We start from the raw sequence: 10,514 nt of genomic DNA, 5'->3' as shown, positions 1-10,514 counted from the left end.
GATATATGTACATATATAGATCCAAGGGCTTTTATTATGCGTATGCACACTGCTAATACCTCTCCCTGCCTACTCCTTTCTTGGGAGTAGCTCTTTTATGGTATGAGGACCCACCGCGATGAAGTGTTCAGGTACTACAACATTAGTGGATGCTGCGGAGTGACCAGTTCATTCTCGGCTATCCCTTTGTGACCAGACATCCAAATAAGATGAACTTGGTTACATTCGCATAGAACATCGTCTGACTGAAGAAAGAAATATCTACTTATGTATTCGTCATTCGTGTTTGTAAAGTGACAACAGACGTTGCTCTTAGGTGACCCTCGGAGAACCCTCTTTTATCAAAAACGGATTCTATTTTCGACCAGTTGGTAAACTCTAATAGCACCATTTCTTTTCTCTTGGTCTAAGCAACTACATACAACTCTCACTTCTTCAGAATTAGTTATTTATAAGTATTATAACAAAACTTGCTGTTTATCTTAGTATGTATTCGAATAAATATTTAAAGGGTTTCATGGTTCTCAATTTCGAAAGCTCACTGTACTGTTTCGTTTTTAACTTTTCTCTCTTGAAGTGTAAACAAAGTAAACAATTAGGCGGCAAAACAGCCCTTTACTCATGCAACTCATACAAATGATATCAAGAATAAATATTTTTGATAAAAGTAAATATTTTTTACACTCTCAGCGATCGCATAAAATCTCATTGAGGTTTTGAATTGCTCATATTGCTGCTAACAAAAGTCAGTGTAGAGACGCTCTTAATATATTTCCTTAGTATATTAGTTGTTTAAGTAGCTAATTTAAATGAAATCATTTTTTATAGATGTCTCGTTAGTTCTTTGATTTATTTGAATGAACGCTAATTATTTTAAATTAGACTAATAAAGTTAGGAATATTATTTTTCTGAGATTTATCATGAAATATATTGATTATATTGAGTTTGTTATATTGAAATCATCTGATTTATTTCAATCTCAAATTCAAAAAGTTGCCGTGAAAGCAGTTACCTTGTTTTGAATATGTATGACTCGTTTAAATAATACAAAACTACGATTTCATTTACATAATCGCTTGCAAGCTCGATATGTCACTAAATCAGGTAGCAATAACACTGATAATAAATAATAAAGTTTAACGCCCGAAGTCATGAAATACGCATTGGTAAATAGGCATACACATAGGAGCACGAGTTTTTGAAAATTTGCTTGAATCTGGTATGGAAAGTGGTAAATTTACTGTTGTTTGCAGACATACAATGTCGCCCACCAGCAGCGCCAACAGTTTTAACTCTGGTTTTAGCTGCAAGGCTGTCACCTGATAAGCTCGTTAACGTGTCACAGTGTCCTTGGAAAGGGGAAAACTAAGAAAAAGATAATATTTATTATAACTCTAAGTGAAGCTTGGTAAAAATATTGTTTTTTACTTAAGTAAAGTGAAGTAACAGTTAATAATTGAAATTGCTACAAATTTCTTCTCAAAAATTACCAAATTCAAACAATCCCAGTTGACTTCACTGAGAAGCTAATTATCAAAATGTTTTCAATACAAGGTGCGTTCCAAAGTAAACAGAACTTTTTGAATCTAGCGCCATCTATATGTATGTCAACTGGTGCGTTGGAATCTGCTGTCTTTATCGATTGTCCAGTGAGAATATTTTGAAGTGAAGTTATTGTGTTTTAAGTGTCAGTATGTTTGTGTTATCGGTCCGAAAATGAGCTTCGAACAAAGAGCCAACATTAAATTTTGTTTAAAAATTGGTAAAACTTTTATCGAAAAGTTTCAATTGATGAAACAAGTTTATGGCGATGATTGCCTTTTCCGTAGCAGAGTGCACGAGTGTTTTCAATATTTTCAAAGTGGTCGTGAGGACATAAATAACGATCAACATGTGGGCCAATCAAAATCCGTGCTCACCGGAAATTCCATCGAAACTGTGCTTGAATTCATCAAAAATCAGCCGAAATCATCATTGAAATTAATGGAAATGTAATTAAACATCTCCAAAACTTAGATTTATCGCATTTTGACCAAACATTTGGGCTTACGAAAGGTGTATGCGCGGCACAAATTGACTGACGATCAAAACGAAGTCTCATCGAATCGACGCCTATGACCGATTATTTGATCAAAAATCACATTTTAACCATTAACCACTTCCCGTATTCACCTGATATGGCACCGCGCGACTTCTTCCTTTTCAAAAAAATGCATTTGCCGATGAAAGAAAAGCGTTATGCAGACGTAGAGGCCATTCAATAGGCTTGCACTGGCATACTGGCGGCCATACCGGCCAACGAGCTAAAACACTCGTTCGACATGCTTTTGGACCGCGCAAAAAGCTGTATTGAAGCAGAAGGAGACTATTTGTTCTGTTTTTCTTAAGTCCTGTTTACTTTGGAAAGCACCTTGTACATGTGGATTTCACATCCAAGAGGCAATATTCTTGGGAAAGTGCCTTACAATGATTAATATAACATGAAAACTCAAGGAATATTCAAAATTTGGTCACTGTTTCCTTAAGGAGAAAATATAACAAGTCTACAGCAAACTCAAAACAAAAGTGTGTAAATTATTTCGGTTATTTTTATGATTAAGTGTGCATATAAAATATTATGAATAATCCACAACTTAGTTTCAAAAACTCGTGGTTTTTAGTGTCGTGGCGGAAATACTTCATTAATAGTAAAAACCAATTATGTGGCAGAAATGATAAAAAAAGTTGCAGAAGCTGGAACATCAACCTCAGTTTAATGCATACAATATGACTCTCTTTGACATCCGTAGGTAGACATCATTGGGCTTCTTTAGGGTAAGTTCATGATAGACTGAAGAACAAGTTATTAGTTGGAGTATAGCGAAAATCCAAAAATATAGATTACTAATTATCTATACTTATTATACTATAATCGGTAATTTTTTTCTGTAAGTTGGTAGTACTCTTGGCAGTGACATCTATGCTAAATTTTACGTCAAAATATTCATTAGTATTTGAGATACGCGTCGTTTTGTGAGGCGCTAAAAGTGTATTCTTCGATTTTTACTATGTCTTATTTAATAAAGAAGTGCGATAATGCACCATCTCATACGGCATTGGTTATTCGTGATCATTTCGTCACATTTTCAACTAATATCGTGCCGCAACCACCACATTCGCCTGATTTTTACCTTCGTGTAACTTCTGGCTATTCAGCAAATTCACATGACCACTCCGAGGACACCGTTTTGACTCATTTGAGGATATAAAAGCTGAATCGAAGAAGGCTCTGATATAATCATGAGCGGCATTTTTCCAAGTGCTATGATGAATGGAAAATTCGCTGGCATAAGTGTATTGCAGCAGGAGTGGATTACTTTGAAAGAGATGAAATGGACGAAATTCACATTTCAATTTGGTCACAGCCGTATATTTGGATTCGAGTTCGTTCCTTAAGTCTTTCAATAATCGTATATACATATGTGTATAAGTATAATAGACAATGTGTAAGCGGTTTTATTTGCTGAGACAATTAAGTAGTATGGTATTACTGCTGGCACAGCCCAAAGAAGGCGACTTTTGGGAGTATTTTTCGAGCTACATACGATCTCCGTCGGCGCTAAAATTATTTTCACCACTGCTGCATTGATTCCAGACTTTTAAGTGAATTAAGGTAAGTCGATTTATAGGAAGCTAAAAAATGGGGAAATGTGCGGGAAATGTTCTACGTATCATTCTGAACATATTTGAGACTTTGGATCTAAAACCGACTTCTAGCTAGCGATCTTGCAAACCTTTAAAGCTTTAACAATCAAACTTACTGAAAGAAGTAATTTTAGCACCTCTGCGTAAAAATGGGTAAAATCACTTACCATTCAACTGTTATGTTGAAGAGAACTAAAAGTGCTATAACTCACTGACCACGCTCACTTTTTTAAATGCCAACAGGTTGCTACTGCAATCCTCTGAGTGCTCAGTTATGGCGCTTTATTCGTTTTCGATTACTGGCGTTTTGTAGGCATCTCTGGGTGATCAAACCATCACTATTACTAAAATGACGAAAATAACTGTACGTGATGAAAATTTTTTGAGCTGAAATTCGTGATCAGGACATTTCAAATATCCCACAGATATCTTAGCACATCAGTAGCAAATTTTTTCTTCAGATTTGTTGCGTAGTGTAATTGGTTAGGTTAGGCTAATGAGCCACGCTCAGTTTCGGTCCTTTACCAGACCAGACAGAATCTGTGGCCTCACTAAGGATACCTCTTTAAGTGTCCCATCATACCATTGGAGTTGTCATGAAGCCATAATGACAATACATTTACAAAAATTCCACATGCTTATATGGTATTTCTATTAAATATTAAATGGTCAACAGTTAAAAATTAAATAACTGAAATTCTTTTAATTGCTGAATTAATTTAAATTAATTAATAATTTTTTTTTTTTAATTTTTACTTTGATATCACTTGCATGCATGTTGTATGCGTAATTTTCCCTAAAAGCTTTTACTATTAATATTCAAAACCATCAACAAAAATAACTAAATATCCGCTTGTATTAAATTAGATTAAAATACTCAAATTAAACACGCACAAAACATTTTTCAATTAATCACACCGGTGGGTGTGAAAATTAATAATAACACACATTGATTCACACTTCATATAATGATTATTTTTTGCACACACACTTACATACGCACAACCAATTGTGCTCGTAGTCTTGCAGATTTCTTTTCACCAACTGATAGTGGAATCGCCTCGAGGTCATGGTGTGTGCACGTGCGTGTTGTGTTGGCCTTTCCAACGCCTGCACACCGGAGCGGCGAATTCGATCCCATTTGAGCCGCTGCGAGCCATGGCAACCGGAAGCATAACTAATACATTTCAAACACAAGCGCAAGCGATGGCAAACATACATATATAGTATATATATTTCATAAAAATTGTATATATAAAGGGTGATCCATTTCGAAGTTCCCTATTTTTTCAAAAAAAAAAAAAAAACAGAAACTTCAAATTTAATAGAAATGTTTATTATCATTCGAAAGAACATCTTTTGGCATTTTTTTAAAGACTACCTCTTCCAAGTGCTGGCTGCGGATACGTCTCAGGTGATCCATCTGTTGCGTCCGATTTTCGATCACTCGTTCGAGCATTTCGACTGGTAACTGGCGAATGATACGCGTGAGGTTTTGCTCCAAGGCCTGAAACGAAGCGGGATTGCTCGCATAAACTTTAGACTTTACATATGTATATCTACAGAGAAAAGTCTAACGATGTGATATCACACGATCTTGGTGGCCAATCGACTGGCCCAAAACGTTAAATTATCTGCTCACCGAAGTGTTCTCTCAATCATTCCATTGATTGATGCAATGTGTGGGAATTGGCGCCGTCTTGTTTAAATCAAATGTCTCCGAGATCACGAGCTTCAAATTCAGGCATCAAAATAGTCTATTATTATGATGCGATAACGATTGCCAGTGACGGTTACGGTTTCCACCGACCCACAAACCACACCAAACTTTTCAGGTTGCTCGGCGTCCATGCCATGCGACAATTTTGCTTGCTTCACTCCCATTGAGCAAGAAATAGTCCTCATCTGTGAACAAAATTTGACTCGAAAACGTCGAACCTTCTTGGAACTTTTCAAGAGCCCATTTAGCGAAGCGATATCTCAGGTCAGTATCGAGGTGCTGGGTGCAGTACTGAGCAAAAATAACATGACAGTTTCACAAGCCGCATGGGTCATCTGTCACATAAAGGCTATTGGAAAAGTACCTCTTCTTGGATCACCCGTTATATTCTATTTGTATAAATATGTGTGTTGGTATTGTGCGCATTGCGTTTGCTTTACATTTTTTACCGGACGTAAAACTTTACAAACAATAATATATTATTGTGCGTCGACTGCGCATGTGCATTATGTGCAGCGCATGAATGCATAAGCGCATGTGTAAAGATATCTGATGACTTATGGGTTTCTGGACTTCATGCGACGCTTGGACTGCGTAGAGTCTCAGCTTTCGGATTGAATTTCAAACGTGAGGAAGAAATGAAAGTGGAGAAATTTGTGGTTTGAAAAGGGAATGTGAGTCAGTGCATTCAAATGATAGCTTTTCGATTGTAGGCCAATTGTTATAAGGCTGAGCGGCAAATTCAAAAGCGCAATGTAGCCTAGCAAAGTGTTCACGCATAATTAACTTCAATTTATTTCCATATTAATGCTTGTTTTTTTTTTATCTAATTCAATTGTGGCACATTAGTGTGTAAAAGATTTGCACAATAATTGTGAAAATTCAATTATTATTAAGTGAATAAGCATAACTGCTTTAATGTATGTTTGTTTTTATTTTTTTTTTATAATGAAAGCAAAAACCCTGCCTTCAAATGTCACGCTGCGGAGTAATATGAACAAAATCAAAATAAGCGCTTAAAAACATGACAATACACAAGAAGAAAAAAAAACAAGGCAACAAAAATCAAAATCAAAAATTAAAAAAAAAAATACCAATAAAACCATATTAAAAGTAAAAAAGTTAAATTTAGCAAAACAAACTTAAACCCGCTGCAGCAACATCTGTTGCACGACTTGCCACCATTTACTCGACTTATCAAGCGGGCATTCGCAATTTGCCCGAACAGCTTGCGGTGGTGGCATTAACAATCTGATTGCCGTTCGGGATCAACATTTAAATGCCAGTTGCCACCAGAAACAATAACAATAACGTACAAAAATAAAAATAGCAATTCATGCCAACATCAACACAGCCAAGCAGCCACCCGCTCACCCGCTTGGCTCGATCAAAGAGGCGAACGGCGCCACAGCAGCGGGAGTTTAAATTCAGTTAGCCACTTAGTCGCGGCAGACAAAATTGCCAGTCACTAATAGTACATTCGTAGATTTGTATGTGTGTGTGTGTGTGATTTTGTGGTTTCCGAATTGCGCCGCTGCACTTGAATATGAAAATCGCAGCAAAAGCGCACAAAAAGTACGTAATTTACCGTAAATTGTTAAAATGAATAGCGAGACAACGGTGCTAAGGAACCAGCAATAGTTGAAAAAATGAATGGTGAACTTTTGTTGATGGCTTTAAGACATAGCGACTGAATCAATTATGCACCATATATATATTTATAGTATTTGTGTTGCCTTATTGTTGTTATTGGTTTTGCTATACTATGGTTTTGTTGGAAGGTGGCAAGAACAATAGACAAATGCAGTTTAGTGAGTACAAATGTATGTGTGTATATAAAAATGTCTGCTATATACATACCCGTACAAATATACATATATTTTCATCAAGTCTACACATTTGCAAGTTTTTATGTTTGCATTGTATTTGTATTTCATACCCCGCCTTTAGTTCTATTTTGTTGTGATCTCATACGAAATTTGGTTCGTAAAATCAATTATTCTATTATCTTAAACATGCTTGTCCGCAGCTGCTAACATACTCAACTATTTACTTATATGCTTATTAGCTATTGATACTTACATACATATATGCTCTCAAGTATGGTTACGTTTTTGGCATACATATTAAATTTTGGTCGCATGGGAAATTTCACATATTGTATCATCATATTTAATTAATTTTTGTAATTTCCGTGAATTTACTCCACCTTTATTCTGACAGCTGGGTGACAGTTAAAAATTAGTTTGGAATTCGGTGCGTCTACCTTTGCTTCACACGGAAATAAAAAAGATTACATTCATAAATGGTAATTATTGCGAGTAATAGGTTAGGTTAGGTTAGATGGCTGATCAACGATCGCACGAGGACTACTATATTTAGTCCTTTGTGAAGCCATAGAAAAGAAGAACTCCTGTGTTCGATTTTATATGTTAGTAAAACGCTTTGAAGGTAAGCGCTCCCAACTGTTTAAGTCAAGAATTAAGTGTTGAGTTGTTTCCACCTCAGTTTCTTCCCTACAGCTTCTTCAGATGACGTCTGGTAAGCAATGGCCTGTTAAAAGTCCCACAACAAGGGAGAGCTTAGCCTTACTGAGGGCAAAAAGATCACTAGATTTCTTGCGATCGATCTTGGGCCAAAAGGCTTTTGCGACAACGCATGTACCGATGGTGGCCGCTTCAAGCTTCTGCGAAGCCCAGCTATCTAGTAGTTGAACAGAAGAGGATACGGAAGCACCGATCAGGCTCTATTCTACCGATAGTAGTTCTAGGGTGATTTTCCAAAGTCAGCTCATCAGCTTTGCAATTTACTGCGATTCCGCTAAGGCCTGAAACCCATACCAGTCTTATCACAAGGAGTGTCGATGTTAATGATAGCGAGAATAAGCACGCACTGTTAATGAGTTCAAGGCTACTATAGCCGCTCTGCTATCTGAGTGCATGATCACTTCTTTGAATGCAGCTGAACTCCGGAGCAGTAGATCTGCTGCTACCTTAATGGCTGCAACCTCGGCTTGGAGACGCTACAATAATTAGGAAGTCTGAAACTGGAGTTGATAGAGAGCTCATGGCAGTAAACCCCTCCACCAACCTTCCCACCGTAAAAAAGCTCACAGCCCCTCTCCTCCAACGGCTTCTTCCGACCCACAACTCCCTCGTCGATATATGGAGAGAGAAGAAGCCGCCGGAACTTCGCATTTAGTAGAGTCAGCGCTTGCCAATAAGGTTTCTCGGTTTTTTCCAGCCTTATTACCCCCTAGTCATGCGTGGGTTGTGAAGGGTTATAGTATATTAGGATTTCCCCAATCTCGCTCGCTGAGGAAGGTTCAGCTGGAAGCCAGACGCGAGCCCTAGGGGGAAACGGAAGTTTCGTTTTGTCCACAGTCTCCAATCTGGCTCCCCTCCATACCTCCCCCACACGAAAGACTGCTTCCTTATATAGGAGAGCCGAACGTTTATCGGAACATCTGGTGCTCAGATACCTGACCAGCATACTTTTCAGAGGAGCGTTCCACGATTTTGGTCGCCAAGCGGCGGTATGCCTTGAGCTTCCTCGCCAGTGCTGACTTGTCCCCTCTTGAGCATTTCATAATTCTTGCAGAGGTTCGTAGCTAGTGCTGGCGATTCCGTCGCGTATAAAGACTCTACCTATGTCGCTTGCCTTCTGATTTCCACTGAGAAGATATTCCTACTGGGGTCTGGGGCTTGTTGATGCAGTTCGCCAGCGACGGTTTCGTCGCTCCAATGGTCCCCAGGTTGTCTCAGTAACCAGGCCAAGGCGAGGGTTGTCGCACGCCCTTATAAGGGTATACATTCAAATCCGACCAGCGCAAAGAAAGAGTCGTCCCACTCAGAGACAGATCTATCCGTCTGCCAACTTTGCGCCTTTAGATGTCAAAGATTGTTGGTGAAATTCAGTAGCCTACGACAAATTCCGCAAGAATCACTCTTTCTTTGTTGCCAGCGCAAAAAAGAGTGGTTTCCAACATTTTTATTATGGTGTCATACCATATATGTAACCAATAGCTTCTTTAGAACACTACTATCCTTCATGTTTAGCTTCCTTGAAAATTTCACATCTAAGATAACCTCTTGACATTTCACCCCAACAACAATGAATAATTCCCAATGAAGGGATGTGATTTAAGTTTTCCTACTTCGCAGTGGATAAGACGACTTCATGGCTTTTCCAATAGTTTATTGACCATAGTTGTGTATAGAATCATACCTTGCCGGGTGCATTCACATTTCGATACGCACGTGTCCTTCCTCACTCTTTCTTTAATTTTTTCTTATATCATTGTCATTGCCAATATTATTGCTTACGAGCTTAATATGCTATAACTTAATGTCTAATACCTTTTAAAAAAAAAAACATATGGTGTTCGGGACTGTTATTTCGCTATTGTTTGTTTTATTAATTAATTAATTTTATTAATTGCTTCTTGACGGTTCTGCATCTAATTTTAGAAGCATAAGATATTTTTATTCTCATAAATAGCTTTATATGTGTGTCTTTATGTCAGTAGTTACCAACCGCCAAGGCTGCACGGAAAGTGCTATTGAAGTTCCCATTGAATTTGAAGGGTGATTTTGAGAAATATTTCCAACGTGACCGAAATAATTAATTTTAAAGGATTGGCAAGCAAAGTGAAGTTAGACTCAATTTAAAAAAATATGGCGGCGCCATTAAGAGCCAGCAGATAACGAAGCTGAATATGCTCAACTGTAAAGGTTAATTATGTAATAAAACAGAATGAGCCGTTAAGCATTTCCAGGTCTATGATTGGCAGCATAAAAGTGATTGCCAAACGCCCACACAACAAACACCAAACAACAACAAGCAAGCAATCAAAACACACAAAAAAATTTGTTAACTTAATTTAATTGTATTCAGCTCACTTAGTTTCCCAAAAAAACATCAAAAACCCTTTTACTGAATACAAAATCATTGTGCTCTTATTTTTGTAGGTGAGTACGTATGTATATGTACATACAAATTTCCTCTTTCGCATTCGCCGTAATTACAAAACGCATTACGCACCAACCTTGCCAAGCCAGCCACCTACAGATTTAATGCTTAACAGGATTTAATCGCAATGTAATTGTG

The 10,514-nt window shown here is 37.5% G+C and overlaps 1 protein-coding gene across 1 annotated transcript in view; it reads left to right on the top strand.

Annotated features, from left to right (window-relative positions):
• The window catches only part of LOC126758099 (gelsolin-like), a 127,416-nt gene that overhangs the window by 18,096 nt on the left and 98,806 nt on the right, over nucleotides 1-10,514 (top strand). The gene's annotated exons all lie outside the window — the stretch shown is intronic.

Source organism: Bactrocera neohumeralis, chromosome 2 (assembly GCF_024586455.1).
Source record: "Bactrocera neohumeralis isolate Rockhampton chromosome 2, APGP_CSIRO_Bneo_wtdbg2-racon-allhic-juicebox.fasta_v2, whole genome shotgun sequence".
Lineage (NCBI taxonomy): Eukaryota > Metazoa > Arthropoda > Insecta > Diptera > Tephritidae > Bactrocera > Bactrocera neohumeralis.
This window is presented reverse-complemented; position numbering and strand designations above follow the sequence as displayed.